The sequence below is a fragment of the Spermophilus citellus genome, assembly GCF_964194105.1.
Source record: "Spermophilus citellus genome assembly, chromosome: 5".
NCBI classification, from domain to species: domain Eukaryota; kingdom Metazoa; phylum Chordata; class Mammalia; order Rodentia; family Sciuridae; genus Spermophilus; species Spermophilus citellus.
In genome coordinates, this window is record NC_138186.1 from 67,801,458 (window position 1) to 67,822,086 (window position 20,629).

The window sequence follows — 20,629 nt, forward strand, 5'->3', positions numbered from 1 at the left end:
AAAGATTGACAGAGGATGCCACACTGTCATCTGCCTGGTTAAGATCAGGCCATGTGTGCACCAGTGTTTTTCTTTTGTTGTTTGACTAACAGCACATTCTTTTAAAGGAAAAATCAAACCCAGGCACTGTTTTTGAACGGTCTGATTTGACAGCAAGAATGGACACAGCTGTTTGTCCATTTTAGAAGTCTCAACTCTATATTGGGGGTTAGGGAAGGGAGGAGTGAAAACCCCATATAGATCTGACAATGCATTATGCTGACCAAGTATTTTAAGGGTAGTTTTTAAAAATCAGGTGAGATTTAGACTCCCCCACTCCCCAGTAAAGATATACTTTTACGTATTAATTTTTATCTAAAACTCATACTTTAGAAGAAATCACTTCTTGCTTACTATTATTACTTTTTGCATCTTTTCGGATGTCACATAAAAAGAGGAATGTTGAAGTAACTGAATTCCCTGGAGAGACGAGTGGTGGGTGAGGCTAAAAGAGCGAGTTGGTTGGTGAATGCAACTTTTCAGTAGATATGACGATTCTTTGTCAAAGAGAGTGCTGTGGTGATGGAAATGAAACTGCAAATGCTGACCTTGAATTTTCTGGTAACACAGAGTGCTTGTCTCTTCCTAGCTCCAATGATCTGTGCATTTGCCCAAATAGCTTCTTGCTAGCACTGTATCCTTTGTTTGCTAAAGTCACGTTGGAGGCTTTAAAATGTCCCCTTTTGGCTTTAAAAATATATCTGTGGTGGTGAGGGTGTACTAGGGATGGAACTCAGGGCCTCACTCATGCTAGGAAAGCACTGTACCACTGAGTTATATCCCAAACCCTTTTTAATTTTGAGACAGGGTCTCACTAAATTGCCCATACTGGCTTCAAGCTCAGTCACTTGAGTAGCTGGGAAATTAAGATTACAGGCATATACCACCACATCTGGCAAAATGTATCATATTTGTATGTTAAGGTGATAGCAAAATGATATAATATTGTCTATAAAACACTTAATAAACTTAATCCATTAAGTCCCTAGTTTTCAATTCTGCAAATATTCCAATGAAATTGACTCAGGTGCATTAAAATAGGTTGGAAATCATAATCTAGAGTTTAGGTGCCCTTTATATATATTTTCAAGCACTCCATTCATTCACCTATTACTTTCCTCAAAAAAAACCCATAATTCTAAGAATATAATAATTATTTCAACAATTACCATAAGTTGTATATTTGTTGCTCAATGTAAGTTTTTGTATGTATCCACATCTGGAATGATGGCACTTAATGAGTTAAAACTCAAAAGTGACTCTTGCTGTACCTGTAATCATCCTAATACTTGCAGTTACATTCATCTTTTTCAATTTTAATTCAGAAATCCCAATTTGTGAGCCTTTATTATTTTTTTTTCATTTTACAGATGGCACTGCTGGTGCCAGAAGGATTGTGGTTTATTTTTAAGTTGTGCTTCATTTAATTTCACAAGAATAGGACTTGGGACCTGTGCCTTCCATCCCACTTTGCCTCTAAGATCAATACAACTTCCAAGGAGAAAAAGCTGTCCATTTTTTTTTAAGAGAGAGTGAGAGAGGAGAGAGAGAGAGAGAGATAGAATTTTTAATATTTATTTTTTAGTTCTCGGCGGACACAACATCTTTGTTGGTATGTGGTGCTGGAGGATCGAACCCGGGCCGCACGCACGCCAGGCGAGCGCGCTACCGCTTGAGCCACATCCCCAGCCCCAAGCTGTCCATTTTTAATGGTGTTTATAATGTATGTGCCTTGTTGATATCAATGACTATATTTGCTACACTATAGCTTTAATTAAACAGTTTTCAATTAACTTTTACTGACATATTCTGTTTCAAAGAAAAAACATCAAAGCAGGAAAATCAATTGCTGATAGAACTTTTAAGAGCAAGTTCCCAGTAAGATCCTAGACCTACCCAATCTTCTTGACTATTGATATCTCCATTAGCCAAGTTGCATAATGGAGATGAAGGATCTGGATGGTTCTATATTATCAAAATTGTATGCACTTACTCATTTTGGAAAGTGGACTCAGATATCTTAGAGTGGTTTCCAATAAACCAGTTTGAAACAGAAAGTATTTCCCAAATAGCACAAAAGTTTAGGGCATAGGCTCTGGAGCCAGACTACCTGGGTACAGATTCTTAGGTCTATCCTCTTCTATCTGAGTGACCTTGGGCAATGTACTTAACCTATTTCCTCATCTGTATCATAGCTGAAAATGGTAAATCCTATTTCATCTACTTGCAAGGAATAAATAAGTTAACATAGGCAATGAACTTAGAACTTTTTATAGAGTAAGTGCTCAATATATGTGAATCAAGTCATAGAAGTAATCATTATCAACAGTTGGGCAAAAGGGAGTACCAGTTGGAGCAGAAGGAAAAATAAATCTCTGGTTTCTAGCTTGAATACCTGGATGTAGCAGTTTATTCATGAGCAAGGAACATAGGACAGAAGTAGGGTTAGTAAGGCAAGCTTGATTCTCTTTGGGAAATGTTCATTTTAAGATATCGTTGTTATAGCTGAGGGGGGATATCAAGTGGATATTGAATATGCCCCATTCTATTACTAAGTTTTCTATGTATTTCATATTTTCTCTTTGATTTTCCTATAAATTTCTTGAGCTCTGCAAAAACACTAGATTCCATGTGTTTCAGGATTTCCACCTGATAGTAATGAATACAATAACTGCATGTCGTAGACTCTCAGAAAATATTTGTTAAAGGGATAATTGCTTTCTAAATATTCTAAATTTCTTGTGTGAGGGTAACATAGGAACATAAATGTAAACATCCTAGGATCAAAGCCGTAGAAACCAGGAAAGGAAAGGATGGTATACTTTCATGGGGTTTTCTTTTACCCATTCACTCATTCTTACAAGAAGTCTATACTAAGCACTTGCTGTATACTAAGCATTGTTCTAAGTGCAGGAGATACACAGTGAACAAAACAAAGATGCCTGTGTTAATGGGACCTATATTCTGGACCAGTAGTGAGGCTAGGAAGAACAGACAACATAATGACTGACAACATACTAAATAAAAATAATGAATTTAACCCCATAACCATTACAATGGCTACTATTTAAAAAAGAATAGAAAATAAGAGATAAGCATAAGGATGTGGGTAAATTGGAATATTTATACATTATTGGTGGAATAAAAAAGATTGTAGCTGCTATACAAAACAATATAGCATTTCCTCAAAAAATTAAAAATGGAATTACCATATGATCCAGTAGTCCTGCTTCTGAGTATGTATGCATGCAGAGAACTGAAGGCAGACCCTTGGAGAGATATTTATACACCCATGTTCATAGCAGCATTAAGCACAATAGCCAAAAGGTGTAATCCAATTGTCCATTGACAAATGAATAAATAACAAAATGTGGTATATGCATAAAATGGAATTTTATTGGGTCTTTAAAAAGATAGAAATTTCCTATATAAAGAGCACAAGAACTCAATACTAAAAAAATTAATAACTCATTTAATAATGAGCCAATGAAATAAACAGACATTTTCAAAAGGAGAGGTGTTCTTGACCAACAATTATATGAAAGAAAGTTCAGTATCTTTAGCCATCAGGGAAATGCAATCCAAAACTACTACTGAGATTCTATTTTACCCCACTAAGAATGGAACTCATCAAAGATACACATAACAATAAGTGCTGGAAAGGGTACAAGGAGAAGGAAAACTTATACTCTGTTAGTGGGAATGTACAGTTACTTTGGAAATCAGTGGGGAAGTTTCTCCCAAAACTGCAAACGGAACTATCTTATGATCCAGCTGTACTAATCTTTGGTAGACCTCTTGCCTAGCACGTGTGAGGCACTGGGTTCGATTCTCAGCACCACATATAAATAAATAATGAATAAATAAACTAATTAATTAATTAATTAATTAAAGGTCTATCAACAACTAAAAATATATTAGAAAGATAAAGTTAACATACAATCTCATGTTTATAGTGGCACAATTCACAATAGCCAAATTATGAAACCATCTGGGTATTCATCAACTGTAAGGAATGGAATTTTTTTTAAAAAAAGGAATTCTGTCAGGGCTGAAGTCGTGGCTCAGTGGTAGAGTTCTCGCTTAGCACATGCAAGGTGCTTGGTTTGATCCTCAGCACCACACAAAAATAAAAACAAATAAAAATAAAGTATTGTGTCCAACTACAAGTAGAAACATATTTTTTTTAAAAAAGGAATTATGTCATTTTCAGGAAAATGAATGGTACTTAATAGCATTATTTTAAGTAGAATAAACCAGACTCAGAAAGATATATTTTCTCTGATATGTGAAAGCTAGAAAGAACAAAGGGGAAAAGGGTGTCATGAAAATAGAAGGGGATCATAAGGGCCGAGGAAGGGAGTCATGGAGAAGGAGGAGGAGTGGGCAAGGACGGTTCTGGGGAGCGAAATTGGTCAAATTATGCCATATGTATGTACATATGCCACAATGAAACCCACTATTCTGTATAATTAAAATGTATCATTTAAGTAAAATTTTTAAAAAGATACAAATTCTGAATTATGCTACAACATGCATGAATTGGGATGGGGAATGAAACATCACCCTAGACTAGAAGTCCTCAGAGTATTTCAGTTCATAGAGATGAAAAGTAGAATGGTACTTGCCTGGGGCTGGGGCTGGGGCTGGGGGAAGAAGGAGTCATTGTTTAATGTGGATAGAGTTTCTGTTTTGCAGGATAGGGATACTGTTGGTTGCTTAACAACATGAATGTACCTGACACTACTGAATTGTACACTTAGAATGATTACAATGGTAAATTTCATGTTATGTATATTTCAACAAAATAAAAGTGTGAGAAAGAAAATAATATATTGTCACAAAGCGATAAGTACCACGTAAAACCAAGTAGAGCAGGGTAGGGGCCAGGGAGAGTACAAATGCAGCATTAAGTCAAGAGGGTGGTTGGGAAGCTGCTTTGAAAAGGTGAGATTTGAGCAAGGACTGCAAGGAACTGCTTGTTTCTTCACTTGCTGTTATAGTCTGTGTCTAAATATTCCAGGGACCATTGTGGGTAGCAATGTCCTGGATCCAGTGGTGTCTATCTGTATCAGGCAGCTGATGTAGAAACTCTGGACATAGGTATTTCAACTTGACTGGAAAAACAAGCCAGGTACTCTGGTAGCAGGCATTTGCACAGATTATAATCAGATGTCATCTGAGACTTGAGGTTGTGTTACTGTAAGGATACATGGTTTTCCATTTATGTGGCACTTTCTAAAAACAAACTATAACCTAGAAGCAAAAAGCAGGAATTTGATTTTTAAGTTATTCCTAAATTTTCATGTTGTTCTTTAGCCTGAGAAGTCTTGGTTCCTTGGGATCTGAGAAAACATTTATTTCCAATATGAATTTTAAACTTCTTTATAAGAGTAGGATTTTCAAAGCGTCAGCTGAACTTTCTGTCAACTCAACTAGGGAGGGTAGCTCAAATGTATACTTATTTCAGTTGCTCTCTATCTGGTAGATCATATGGCATGGAATTGTGAGCCACTTATAAAAATCCTGTGACCTGGACCTGTTGTATTATGAATTTATGTGGCTGGTATAAACAGGTATCAAGTTGCCATCATTTAAGCTAATACTTTGTACTCCTGAAAAAATTGAAAGAGGCTTGTAGCACTGAATGATTGAGCTGATTTTTCTAAATGTAATTTTTAACCCCACTTTTTCAGTGGGGTAAAAAGAAGAGTGAACATAAATCTCTACTTTGGAATTAGGAATAAGTCTCCCCTCCCCCTCCTCTTATTGAACTTGAAGAGAACTGACATCTATGGATGGACATGCACCTTCATCTTATCATTCTATTCCCTGATCAAGGATCTGAAGTCACACCAGCTGCCATTCACAAGACACATGGTTGTTTGCAACTCTTTCCAGGCTAAAGTAGTAAAATAATTACTAAGGTCACAGAGACTAGGTGGGAGAAATAGAAACTGGTGCTCTATATAATTTTTTTTCCTTTACTATGGCAATAATCATTGGTTTACTGAAAAAACAGCACCAGTCTCAAAAATTGCCTCTCATTCCAGTTTTTGGTAATGTATTTGCCCAATGTTTGATTTCTTTTAGTTCTATATGAAATTCTTTTTTTTTCCCTTTTGTTGGTGCTGGAATTGAACCTGGAGCTTTGTGTATGCTAAGCATACACTTTACCACTGCGGTATATCCCCAGCTCTGAACAAAATGCTTATAAAATTATTGGCATAAATACAGTATCTTAAGTACTAAGATAACAATAACAGAAGAAGAATATTTTCCTTGATCTTTATGCATAGGGAGCTGCCTATAGTCATTTAGCCCCAGATGAGCTCAGGGAAATCCCTGTACCTCTAGTTTCTCCCAAAATACAGTGTTGATGATAGAGAGACAAGCATTTCTTTATCTTCGTGCCGAAATGATATAATATGGGAGTGTAGTAGCTACTAGGTATACATGAAAGTGGTAGCAGTACTTAGTAACAAAAGAAGGAAAGTTCAGTGGATTCAATACACATTCATTGAGAATCTATTCTAGGCAAACATCTGTACCAGGCTCTAAGTGGGGAGGAGAGGGAATTTAATATCATGCAGCATAGTACTTGTCCATAAGAAGTTTATGGCCTGCTATGGACCCACACAACTACAGGACAAGTTTGTATATGACAGCATAATCTAATTGATACAAACTGAAGGTTGTGGGAGAATGGAAGGAGGAAGGTATTGCTTTAGCTTGGTGAACTAGAAAACTTGGAAGAACCAGCATATTAGAAGTGACTTCAGAGATGGATAACATTTTCTGAGGCAGAAATAGGGAGGAAATCATTCCAGTTAAAGAGAACAACCTGGGCAAAGACCTAAACAGGAATCCTTTTCTAGCATGCAGCTAGAAGTTATTTACTATGATACTGCAGCTTTGTCATAGTAAATAACTAGAAGCAATCTCCATATCTAGTCACAAGAGGATGGACAAAAACCTTGTGGAACATTCACACAATGGAAGATATTTAGCAGAGAAAGTAAATCAAATAGAGAATCATCTAGCAATTCATCTGGAAAAAAACAAAACAAAACATATAGTAAGTGAAAGAAAGAAGGTTACAGATTGTTGGGTACAAAGCTTATATAAAAGTTAAAATACTCAAAGGTTAAATTATCCAAAGGTTAAAATGTTGTTCATGGATATATAATATTATTACATCATTATATGTAGACATATAATCTTCTAATTTCATATGAAAACAGTGGTAATGAGAACTACACAAATCAGTGTATAGTGACTGCTTCTAAGGAGGAAGAGAAGGAATGCTAGGTTTCAGTTGTATCTGTTTTATAGACATAGAGATAGATAGGAAGATAGATACATATGCACTTGTATGTACATTTACATATATATTTTAAAATATGAAGTAAATATGACATTTTAAGATATGACAAATTGTTGTATTATCCTTTACATTCTTCCATACATTTGAAATATTTCATAAATTTTAAATGAAGGAGAAAGTCATAGTGCATGTTTAGGAAGGAAAATGGTGTACATCAGTGGTTTTTAAACTTTAACAAGACGCTTGTTAAAAAAATATTGTTTTAGGAACAGGAATTTTCTTACCATGTCGGGTGTATGTACCCTGACATGTTCTGTTCTATTCACTTTCTCTTTGTCTTGCATGAAATCAAGCAGGGTGATGCCTGCAGATACAGATTAGGAACAGTTCGTGGGGGGCTTTGAATGCCACGCTCAGGAATAGGAGCTTTAGTTGGCAGAGGGGAGAGGACTGCCAGTGGCTTTAAGGCATGTTATTTTCTGAGCTGAACTTAGCCAAATCACATTTGATAGAACTAGGGCTGAAGGTTGGAAGATTCAAGATCAGCTAGGAGGTTATCACCATGAGTGTAACTGGACCAGTTCCAAGTCTGTAGGGGAAGTGAAAAGAAAGAACACGTTTGAGAAATGCTGGGTTTAAAAATAAAGAAGAGATTTAATAACTGGGTTAAGGGAAGGAGGAGGGATTTCAAGGCTTGGTGACTAGGAGATTGGTCCTACCAGTAACGAAAAGAAGTATTGTAGAAGTTTGGTTTTAAAATGCAATGTGTAAGGTGCTGATGGGGACATCCAGATGGCTATACTGAAGTCTCAGTTGAGGTTCAAAGGCATGAAATCATAATGGTCCTATAATATGTTATGACTTCCCATAGCACTACATTGTACCTCCTGAGGAAAACAATGAGATTAGGTGTAATCAAGGTGGGGCTAGGCAAGTGGACCCAGCAAATGGATAGGGGATAAAGGGCGAGAAGCGCTGGCTAGGGCAGAAATGAAATAGCTGGCAGGGGTCAGGTTTGTGACGGGATGTCACTGGGGCTGAGTGAGGTGAGTGGACTAGGAAAGAAGAAGGGCTAGAGGACTAGAGGCAATGAAGAACCCAAAGAGAGTATCCAGCAGGTATGAGGAAATATACAGGTGGAAATCAGGAGTGCTGCAATCAGGGAACAAGAATTTCAAACTGGAGATCTTGGAGTTAAAAGTAATTCTGGGTTATAAGTGATCACTACCTTTGTAGAAAATATGAGCAGGCAGGTGGATGGTTATGATATAATGGAGATGGAAAGCTGTAGTTGTGTAATAGTTCTCAGTTATTGATCTGAACTGCATAAATCGACTTTTTAAATGAAACTCCTCTGTGCAATAACTGATGATAATTTTAACCAGATCAACTAACTACTGATTTATGAATCACTGCTTCAAATTGTGGAAAAGGACATCCTGGGAAATGGAATGCAGCCTTCAGGAGTACCTATAGGAGAACCTGCATAGGATATCCTGGTAAAGGAGACTCTGGCTGGTGCTCTTGGTGCACTGCCTCTTTCCATGTAGTTCTTCCTTTTCATTGGTGGTTGATGGACTTTCTTTTACCGAGACTTAGCCAACTGGACTGTTGGTACAGAGGAGTCAACAGGAGTGGGTTAAGGCCCCCACACATTATTGCTGATTTGATTTAAGGCTTTGAATAGGTCATGTCTCATTTTCCCAATCAGGTAACACAAACTAGTTTTTTGTTTGTTTGTTTGTTTGTTGTTTTTTAACTGGGGAATTGACCTCAGAGCCTTGCATATGTTAGGTAAGTTCTCTACCACTTAGCTACATCCCAAACCCTTTTTAAAATTTTTATTTTGAGACAGGTTCTCCCTAAGTTACCCAAGCTGGCTTTGAATTTGCAATTCTCCTGCCTCTGCTTTCTCAATAGCTGGGATTTGTTTGCCTGACCACAAACACATTTTAAAAAATATTTGAATAATTTTCTTGTACAACTCAGGGACTTTCTTATGCCACTCAGTGAATTTAATGTAATGTCTATAGTCAATAACAGCATAATGCTAAGAGGGCAACCATAGAATGGTTGTGAATGTTTATGTTCTCCTCCCCCAAATTCATAGATTGAAATCCTAACTCCCATGTGAGGGTGTTAGGAGGCGGGACCTTTGGGAGGTCATTAGGACCCTCAGTGAATGGGATTACTTCCCTTGTAAAGGAGACTCTGGGGAGCTCCCTTATCCCTTTTGCCACTGAGGATGGAAAACAGCCATGTAGGACCAAAAGGAAGTCCTCACCAGACAGAATCTGCCAGTGCCTTGATCTTAGACTTCTCAACCTCCAGAACTCTGAGAAATAAATTTCTGTTGTTTATAAGCCATCTAGTCTTTGGTATTTTGTTACAGCATTCTGAGTGGACTAAGACAGGGTTTAACAGGATGTTATTAATTGTGCTTGAGACTGTTGCTGAACTTCAGAGGAGAGATTCTATTTAGGCCAAATTGAGAGAAGCAGGTATTGCCAGGCACAGTGGGTATAGTAGCATGGTGATATCAAGTGAGTGGCTTGTTCAGGAAACCAGGACAGTCTGTTCTGCCTTTTTCTATGCAATAAGAATAGGAAATTAGGTCTCTTAACTCTGCTCCATGTTACTTTACGTTATTTTTTGCTGCCAGGCTTCTCCATTTCTTGAATCTTTGCATAGGCATTCTTGAGCATAAAAGTACTAATGGTTGGAGGTGACAAACCCCCAAACAAGCTAGTGATTAGATATCTAGTTAGCAATTTAAGTATTGTTATGGCTACCTACCAAGAAGATGAGCCACAGAGAAAAACAATGTCAAATTCAAATGGGGTTTCCTTTTGATAAATACCCCCACATTTTTATTATTTAAGATTCTATTGGTTTTTATCTTGAGAATCAAGCAAAGGATAATCTTATTTCACTTTGTTTTTGAATAAGTATTATCAGTTGAGGAATTCTGGGACACTTTTACTCTGAGAGTTTGCTGATAAGAAAGGATGAGTAAGTTAGTATCATTGTCTCAAGGAGCTTGCAAATGAATAGAAGAAGCAAGGTTCTTTATACACAGAGTAATGAGATAATGTGTGCATTAGGATTCTACCTACCAAAGCATGTGGAATAGGTGGGTAATGCGGGGGGAGAGGGAGAAATCAAAATTGCTATGAAGTAGGTTTCTTGGTGATTTGGGGATGAATTAGATATCTCGGGGATATATAGACACTGAGAATGAAGTGACATGCTTGAATTTGTAGCAAATAAAATGGTCACATCTGGGGACCATCAAGGGAGTGTACTGTATCAGCTGCTGAAGGGTTAACATTAACTTTAATGGTGCTAGAGAACACAGCAATCTTTATGTGGTGCTCCAGTCTCCAGCTTCATTTGTTATCCAATTCTTCTGCTATGGAAAAGACATTTCCAAGATTGATTCCCAGCCAGTGGAAATCAGTCTTGGAAATATCCTCCCTTCAGGGTTCACCTGGGTTGAACTCAGATCCTAGCAGATTTGCATATCAGTGGAAGCTTCCTGATAGAACTAGATCAAGCTGAGAGGCTTGAAGCCAAACCACACCTAGTGAAAACGATAGTAACACTCATTTGTAAAGTCCATAGAGACTCCTGTCTCTAGACTTTAATTAGGAAGAGTTTCAGGCAGTAGTTTACCTTTGCCCAAGCAAGAAGTCTTGGAAGAAAAATTATTTTTGCCCAGTTGACCTATTGATTGGCCTTAGATAGCTCAATGTATTCTTCTAATTTGTTTCTACTTCCTCTGAATTCTCCCATCTGATGGATTAAACACAAATATTTTTTGTTCCATTGCGGAGGTACATGCTGTCTGTAAGGATGCATTTAGAAATGGTACTAGCTCAAGTGAGATTAGCTGAGATATGGGAGATGAAGGAAGTGACAGTAGAGAATAGTCAGGAATTCTAGTTAGAGGATTCCAGTTGGAGAAAGAGAAAAAGGCACTCAGAGGAATTATGCTGTGCTCATCTTCCCCCAGGGGCACAGCAGGAAATTAAGGTTATCTTTTCTTTCTCCTCTTATGAATATTGTAGAGAGAGATAGAAGAATATCTTGAATATATGTAGTACACAGCATACCTCGCCTTTTTTAGAGGCTGATTCAGTCTTCCCATGAACCACATGGTTATGGATTGACTTGCTGCTAGGGCCATTTGGGTTTGTGTGATATCTTTTGACAATATTGTGCATACAAGCTTTCCCAATCTAAGAGAACATGATGGCTGCATTAAGAGAGGTGGTATATTTTTCCCACTTAAACCTCCCATGATCATTTGCTTACATAATAGCAAATATAATCAGGTCATATCTAACAATTTTATTAGTATGGAATGCAAACTAGTCAAGTTCAAAATCCACAGATTAAAATGCAAATATGTATATATCCCTTTATAATGCTGGTGTGTTTTTTGAGGAATAGAAGTATATTGATGATATCTATTTCACCAATTTTTGTATATTTATGTCAAATATTCCTATTGGCAGAATAAAAATAGCCTTATTTTTCCAATTACAAAAGTAAACATCTATTGTTAAAAATTATATAATGATCATATTCATTTCAGAAGAAAAATAAAATTCCTGATGATCCCACCACTTAGTAACAGCAGTATTGTTTTGATTATATGTGCATCTATAATTTTTCTATGCCATATTTGTACGTTTATAAAAATAGGAAACATACTTTTAATTTGCTTTTTCCTTATAACAATATCTTTCCTTCATTTATTTAACAATTTTTTGATCATGTATAATGTGCCAGTCAATATTCTAAATATAGGGGAGAATATAGTGAAAATAAGCCAAACACACATGTATCATGTGCATCACACTATAAGTGTAAACAGACTATATAATTATTTTAATAAGCACATAGTATTCTGTTGTATAGATTCACCATTATTTATTCTACCAAATCTTCCTTTTAGAATGTCAAGGTACTGTATTAAGTTTTCTTAAGTATAAGAGGAAGTATGCATTGACCTTTGGTGAATTCTAAACCATGTTAAATTATGTCTGCTAATAATAGGATTCAGCTGGTAGTGGTACTCTGTAAAATATGACTTTATAAACAGTGATATGATTCTTGGCAGATGTGGCTAAAAAGATCAGTCAGTGTGGGCCTAGCAGTCTCTCATTTGATGGATGACTGTGGAGATCCTGGAGGCGTCTGAGAGTTGTTTCCAACTCTACCTCTGTCTTAAAGGCTGCTCTCAAAGCATGGTTCCATTCCTTATAAATGGGCACCATGTTGTCATTTTGACTGCTGTTCCTTCTCAGCCATTTATGGTTATGCAGTGATGTGTGAAGCTGGCCTTCTGGGGATTCTGGAAGCATTTCTCCTTCCCTCTTTAATGGGAATTGCTGTTCTTTTGTTCTCTAGCCAAAAACCAGCAGGCCACCTTCTTGCCATCTGTGTGAGTCCTGCACACAGTGACATGAGGTGATGTCACAGAATCTGTTTGTTAATGATTTGAGCACACTGTTTGATGTTCAGTACAAAGCAAAACATAGCCCAGGAAAATTATAAACTTTTACAGTATTAGAGCTTGTACAGGCTCTGTTTATGGACAAGGATACTGAGGTTTAGAGAAGTTCAATGAATTGCCTCAAGTCTCATAGTTAGTGAATTTAGTTAGAATTTCTGATTTCTCATCACATGCTCATTCCAGGGGATCAGCTATTCCAAGTCTGTGATAGTTTCATATAGGATCCTAATAACAAGTCGGGAACACATTGCATTGGAGCATTTCTATGTGGCCTTCAGTTAAAATGTCTTCTGTACCAAACCATGCCAGTTTCCCAAGTATGGAATTTTCATTTAATTCTCTACTTTGTTAATCTGGGAGAGGCTTTTAGATAGCATGCAATATGTACAACAAAATTCAGTGATTATTCTCAATTTCAGTGTGCTTTCCATTAGATGTCCAATGTGACCTCCATCTTTAGGCTTATGATTGGAACATCTCACTGCTACAGTTTTGCAAAGGCAGCTCCAGCGAACTGCATGTTAAGATGAAAGAACCCCAGCAGGTTTCTGATCACATTTATCTGGGTCATGGACTGACTTGGATTGACTGGTAGATTCTACTCAGATCTTGTGAAAGTCACATTTTCTTCTTTTGGAGAGTACTGAAATCTGATTTTCAAAGAAACTCAGTGGCAAAGAACTGAGATGCTTTGCAATAACATGCTACCACACATAACTGAATCAGTCAGGGTCACTCCAGGTGAATTGGGCTGGCTACTAAATAACCATACAGAGGCAGAAACTATCTTTTAGGGGGTTCAGTGACAGCTCCTCCACCTCAGCTCCCACAAAGGAGGCAAGAGAGGCAGGCAAAGGAGAGAGAGCTCGCCTGAGACCCTTCTATTTATTGGGGAGAAGCCATTCATATAATATTCTACCCAAACAAGGCAAGGGGTCAGGTTTCGGAGGGTTGAGTCTTGTCTGGTGATGTATTGGTCAGCAGTTTGACTGACATCTTGGAAAGTCACACCTATATCAGGTGCTGTGTGGTGATCACAGGCAGAGTGAGCAAAAAGCACACATACATCCCACAGCCCAGTCAGAGCAGCAATGTCAGTCCAGTCCCCTCATGTACTCGAATACGCATAGCTCACACACAAAGCCCATGAATGGCTTTTGATAGTAAGGATTGTTTTCATGAGGGAAACTGCAAAAGATCTTTGTTAATAAAGCAAAGCAGTATATCTGACATTGCATATCATCAAAAATTACTGAGGTTTAGTCTTTTTTTTTTTTTTTTTTTTTTTTTTTTTGGTGGTGGTGAAGTACCAGAGACTGAACTCAGGGGCACTCAACCATGAACCAATCCCCAGGCCTATTTGGTATTTTATTCAGAGACAGGGTCTCACTGAGTTGCTTAGCACCTTGCTTTTACTGAAGCTGGCTTTGAATTTATAATCCTCTTGCCTCAGCCTCCAGAGCTGCTGGGATTACACGTGTATGCTACCTTGCCCAGCTGCGGTTTTGTCTTAAAAAGTGCATTCTTTTGAGGGCATAGGGATTAAGAGTCCATACTCTAGGCCAACTGCTTAGGTTTACATTCTGAATCTGCCTGTACTGTGTAGCTTTGGGAAAGTCTCTTAATCTTTCTGTCCTCTATTCCTAATATTACTGGTACCAGGTGATATGTTGGGAATCTTAAATGAGGTAATACAAAGTACCTAAAACACTATCTGGCAATTGATAAACACCATATAAGTATTTACTATTATTATTCTCAAATTTCTCATTTCATTCATTCATTCAATTATTCAATTACAATTTATTGGAATCTCTTCTGTGTGCTACTTAAATAATATAAATATTCCCAGCCCTCAAGAATCTCATAGCTTAGTGGGTTGAGAGCCATGACGAAAACCATGACACTGTAGGTATATGGCAAGGAAAGTGACATAATGGAGAACTATGAGTGCCATGGAAGTAAGACATAGAAACACCTAAGGGGAAGGCTTTATAGGGGCTGTTTGAGCTGGGAAAAGAAGAATGAAAAGGAGTTGGTCAGCAGTCATCAGGAGTGGGCGTTCCAGGCATGTACAGAAACAAGGCCTAAGACGATGGTAGAATAACTAGAACAAAAAACACAGTGGCAGAGTGCAACCCAATTCAGGGACTGTTGATATAAGCAGGTAGGAACCAGAAAGTCCTATATTCTACAGAGGTTCCTGTGAGAGATGATAAACCTTCAAATGTGGACATTGACTATGCCACCCTGGAGCCCTCACTGAGAGGGAGCCCAGCAGTGGAGTAGGGTGAGGAGCAATGAGGGCAGTGGGCACACCTGTTGTATCTGGTTATGTCTGTCCCACAGCTGATTGGAAGACACCCAGGTGCTATTCTGCTCATCTATACAGTTTCTCTCTGAAACTTAAATGGTTATTTACGAGCATGTGATATTATAAAAACGTCTATTTTGGTTTTTGTCCATAGTTCCTGGCTTATACCTCCATTGTCTTTATTTCCTAAATGACTACAACAATAAATTTGAAGATTTTTGCCTTTTGGCTTTGGTTCCTGAAGCAGCTTTGTTATAATGTGTATGTGGGTGGGGGGGGGTAGGCACTTTCAGCTTCAGAAACAGGTTTCCCCAAAACCAAAGGCTTTCTCTCTAACCTGCTTTCACCTGTTCCTTTCCCTCTCCAAGGCAGGCCATTGAAATCAGAATTTCTCTTCCCCAAGGCAGGTCATAGAAATTAAAAATAGAATCTAATTTTCCCTCGCCTTTTCTTCTATAAAATGAATTCTCTGATATTATATCATAAGACTGCCATTGCAGAAGGAGTCCTACCTCCCACACACTGGAGAAGGAATGCAACACAGAGAGGCCAAGATGAATCTGAACAGACAGGCCATGCTGGGTTTCCCTACTCAGCCTATTAGCACAGGTCCTATCTTTTTGACCAATTACATTTCTACATAGTTGTCCCATGCTTTATACCTAGGCAATGAGCTTTCCTTAAAAACCCAAGTGGACAAAGTTCCAAGCTTTGGGACAACTAAGTATGTGGCAGCTTACAGGAGAGTAAGTAAGAACTCATCCATGTGCTGGGAAGATGGCACACACTAACTCCATGGTGACCCCTCCAGACTTCACCCTGTGTATTTCTTCAACTTGCTATTTATTTATATCATTTAAATTATATCATTAAATTTTCCTTTATAATAAACCAGTAAACATAAGTATTTCAGTGAGTTCTGTGAGCCTCTGTAGCAAATTAAATGAGCCTGAGGTGAGAGATAGTCATTGGAAACCCAACTCAAAACTGGTTGGTCAGAAGTTTTAGAGGCCAGGATTTAGGACTAGTATCTGAATCAAGGGAAGTCCTGTGGGACTAAGCCTTCTATCTGGGAGATCTGACACTATCTGTCAGAACTAAATTGGATTAGTGTATGCCCAGCTGGTGTTCAAAGCAAAATTGTTGGCTTACTGGTGGAAAAAAATTCCTATGCATTTTGGGATCAGAGAGTGATGGGTTGTGAGTATATTGTGGAAGAAACTGAATTTCTTTTTCTCTTATCTCCTCAGGGCATGTGAACATATTGTCACCATAAGGGGCTTCAAGGAGATCTTTCCAGAGGCAGAGGAAACATCTACTTGGAACTCATGACACATTGCAGAAGTTAAGGACACATCAAGTTTTAGCAAAGAGGAAGAGCCTTATTAAAAGTGAAAGGTAACGACGCATGTGTGTGTGCTCTTTTTTGTTAAATACTTTTAAATATATCTTTTTAGTTGTAGATGGACACAATACCTTTATTTTATTTATTTATGTGGTACTGAGGATCAAACTCAGTGCTTCACATGTGCTAGGCAGGCACTTTGCCGCTGAGCCACAACCTCAGCTCCCGTGTGTGCTCTCTTGAAAGTGAGAAGTGCTTTTGAGTCTTAGGCTCTTCTTTTAAACAACACCTTATGAAGGGTGGCATGGGAAGGTATGTGTGAACAATGCCAGCTTGGTGAACTCAGCTCTTTGATCGTGGACCACAAGATATTTTTGGTGGTTAATCTTCCAAGATTGACATTGTCTTTTTTATCTAGGTAATATTTGGAATGTGCCTATATTGTAGATTTTAAAAATACATCTCCCTTTGCTTTATCTAATTTGAAAATCCACTGTGTAGGCTAACAGTACATTTAAGCTTTAATCAAAATGAGGCAATTTTTACCAGGCATGGTGGCACATATCTCTAATCACAGCTACTCAGGAGGCTCAGAAAGAAGTATCACAAGTTTGAGGCCAGCCCCAGCAACTTAGCCACACCCTGTCTCCCAATAAAAACCAAAAAGGGTTGGGGGTATTTTTACAGTGGCAGAACACTCCTGAGTTTAACCCTCAGTACTGTGGGGGAAATAAGACAATTTTCATAGAAGAGTGAATTTATAGTCACTAAAATTTGTAGATTTCTCAGAAATTTGGGAGTGACAGATCAGGAGGAAAAAAACAGGTCTGGGGAGAAGGTCTGATGATGGGGCTTTTAGATTTACAGCTACAGTCTCCTTCCTTCCCTTTTGTCTCCTTTCTACTGATCTTTATTCCTTCTATCCTTTCTCCATGTACTTTTTAATAAAAAGGGAGGAGGAAGTCACAACAGTCATCAGAAACATATAATTTCACTGTTTTATTGAATGTTACTGAAAACGAAATGTATTATTGGTAGTTTTCAGTTTAAACTAGGTAAACAAAACATTTTCTTGTTTTTTTTTTTCCTTCTTCCAGTGTTGAGGATTGTATGAAACCAGGACCCCACACATACTAGGCAAGTGCTCTGCCACTAGGCTACATCTCCAAGGCCTTTTAAAAAATTTCAACAGGGTCTGGCTAAATTGCTAAGGCTGGCCTCGAACTTGTGATCCTCTTGCCTCAGCCTCCTGAGTAGCTGAGATTATAGGCTGCCCCACCATTCTTGACTGTGATTTTCTTTTTTAAAAAATTATTTATTTTTGAAATGCTAAGGATTAAATTTAATGCTTCACTCATGCTAGGCAAGCACTATGCCACTAAGCCACAAACCCAGCCCTGTGATTTCTTTTTAAAAAAACATTTAAATGAACAATTTTTAGCTAAAATATTAAATTATTACCATGAATAATGCATCTACCTTACTTTTATCTGCTTTTCCTAAATTATCTTTAAATCTTTAAAAAAATATTTTGAAAGGGGCTTCTAAGTTATAAGGCAAAGCTTTAAGATTGAACCCCTACATAGTCCAAGGCATGATTTTGTAACTTTTTATAAATATTAAATGAATTCAAGGCATACCATACTCAATAAATAGAAATTTTAATTTTAATTCCATTTTGAGCCTAATTTAAAATCTTGGGCTCAGTGGTAGAATGCATACTTAGCATGAATACCAATTCCTAGCATCCCAAACACACACACACACACACACACACACACAAAGGTAGTTTGGGGAGAAGGATTGTGAGGATTGTGAAGAAGCACAAAACTTTACATTCTTTTTTAAAAAATATTTTTAGTTGTAGATGGACACAATACCTTATTTTATTTATTTATTTTTATGTGGTGCTGAGGATTGAACCTAGTGACTCACATGTGCTAGGAAAGTGCTTTACCACTGAGCTATAACCCCAGCCCTACATTCCTGTTTAATTTTCAAAAATTGCATTAAAATCAATTATAAGGCAGAAAATATATATAGTTGGCCCTCAGTATCTGTGGGAGATCGGTTCTATGCCCCCACTGTCCAGGGATACCAGGATCTGAGGATGCTCTGGCCCCTTATATAAAATGACATAGTATTTGCATAATCTATGCACATCTTCCTGTGTACTTTACTACATTATAAATGCTATGTAAATATTATACTGTTTTGTTTAAAGAATGACAAGAAAAAAGACATGTTCGACCAGACACTTTGTGTGTGTGTGTGTGTGTGTGTGTGTATGTGTGTGTGTGCTCGCGTGTGGCACTGGGGATTGAACCCAGGGACAATCTGCCATTAAGCTATATCCCCACCTTTTAAAAAATGATTTTACTTTGAGACAGAGTCTCACTAAATTGCCCAGGCTGGCCTCAATCTTGTGATTCTCCTGCTTCAGTCACCTAAATCTCTGGGATTAGAGGTATGTGCCACCACACCTGACTTACCTACCCTTTTAAAGAGGATAAAGACACAGACTAAATGAATGTTTTAGGCATAGCCAACAGCTGAGTAGAACAAATATTAACAGCCAGACTTTCTACCAATCCATAATTTATTTTTTCTTCAACCTTTATTCAGTAAATAATTATGAAGTGTCTTCTATATGCAAGATGCTATTTTAAACATGGTAACACTGATGGCTAATGGAGGAGTGGAGTATATCAATGATCATGGCTCCAGGACAAAAGCAAGTAGAGGGAGGCAAAGCCTAGTCCTATGGGAGCTGGGAATAGATCCAACCTAGTCTAGGAATGGCTTCCCAGCAGAGCTAGATCCTGGGCAGAGTGTTGAAGATGGGCTGGGGTTGCGAGTCTAGGGGGTACTGGTTTGGGTGCTTAGGAGACAGAGAGTGAGAACACTTTGGAAGAATTCCCGGTGTAATGATCCAGGCCTTAGGCCATAGAAATTGCATGGGGAAGTGGACTCGAAGAGGAGACTGGAATAGAGAGGTCACAGAGGAAAGGCCTGTTTGCATGGCAAGGGCTTAGTATTTGTATTGCAAACATAAAATGGTGAGTTATTAAGTTTTGAGGAGGAAGTTATAATCATATTTCCATTTTTTTATCCTATCACCCTGAAGTGGCTGGAAAATGAAGGGAAAGAATGAAGTGAGGGTGTGGTTGTGTGGGGGGGGAAGCCATTATGCAAGGAAGAAAGGGCATTTATGGTAATTGGTTGTTATCAGCAACTTAAATTAATTTTGAGTGAATTAAGGGAAAACAGTAGAAATGGAAAAAGCAAATGGATTCCAGAAATGCTGAGATAAGATCAGCAGCTCTAGATGTTAGAAGTAGGGGCAGGATCAGTCCTGAACTGATGGAGATATTTGATGGTGAATTTGAAGTACCTGTGGACATTCAGTTATACACCTCAAGAATGGTTAGATATTTGAATCCAACCCTCAGGAAAGATCTGGCTGGAGGCATATTTGGGAATCAGCTGGTAGAGGTTCCAACTGAAGCTAAGGGCCTTGGAAAAGTACTTGAGTGAAAGGCATAGTACAGACACTAAGAAGATGGATCTTTGGGAACACAGCTGTCAGGATGGTGGAATAAGAGAATAGAGGCAAGGCAGAGAGGTAGTGTCACTTAACCCAAGAGAGGAGGAACTAGTTAGCAATGGGAGTTCTGCAGAGCTCAGGAGAGATAATCACTCAAACAAGCCAAAAGCTTGTTTCAAACCTTTTCAAAGGTTTCATCAAACCTAAGCTTTCACTAATGCCACTGCCCTTACCCCACTCCCTTATTACTCCCCAGCACCCCTTTACTCACAGACCAACAAGAAGCAACAGCATTCTTTTGCTTGTATTTTGCTCCTTTCTTGGGATGCCTCATCCTTGTCTAAGTTCTGTCCATCTATCCAGATCTATCACAAGTCCATTTTGTCCATGGCTGCCTGCATGTGCTCCAGTTCTGCTCTATACAGACCTGTATAATTTTACTTTGTGTCACTGGAGGAGTTCCTGGAGAGGGGGACCTTGTCTCAGAATAAATGGGGTCCTTGGTACATGACAGAAAAGCATTTCAGCACAAG

At 38.1% G+C, this 20,629-nt stretch overlaps 1 protein-coding gene across 3 annotated transcripts in view; it reads left to right on the forward strand.

The window, feature by feature from the left end:
* PAQR8 (progestin and adipoQ receptor family member 8) overlaps positions 1-20,629 on the forward strand; it is a 42,333-nt gene that overhangs the window by 12,452 nt on the left and 9,252 nt on the right. For all 3 annotated transcript variants that reach the window (XM_081295654.1, XM_081295653.1, XM_081295655.1), the window contains one exon: positions 16,455-16,602. The gene's annotated coding sequence lies outside the window, so the exon portion shown is untranslated. The remainder of the gene's footprint in view (positions 1-16,454; positions 16,603-20,629) is intronic.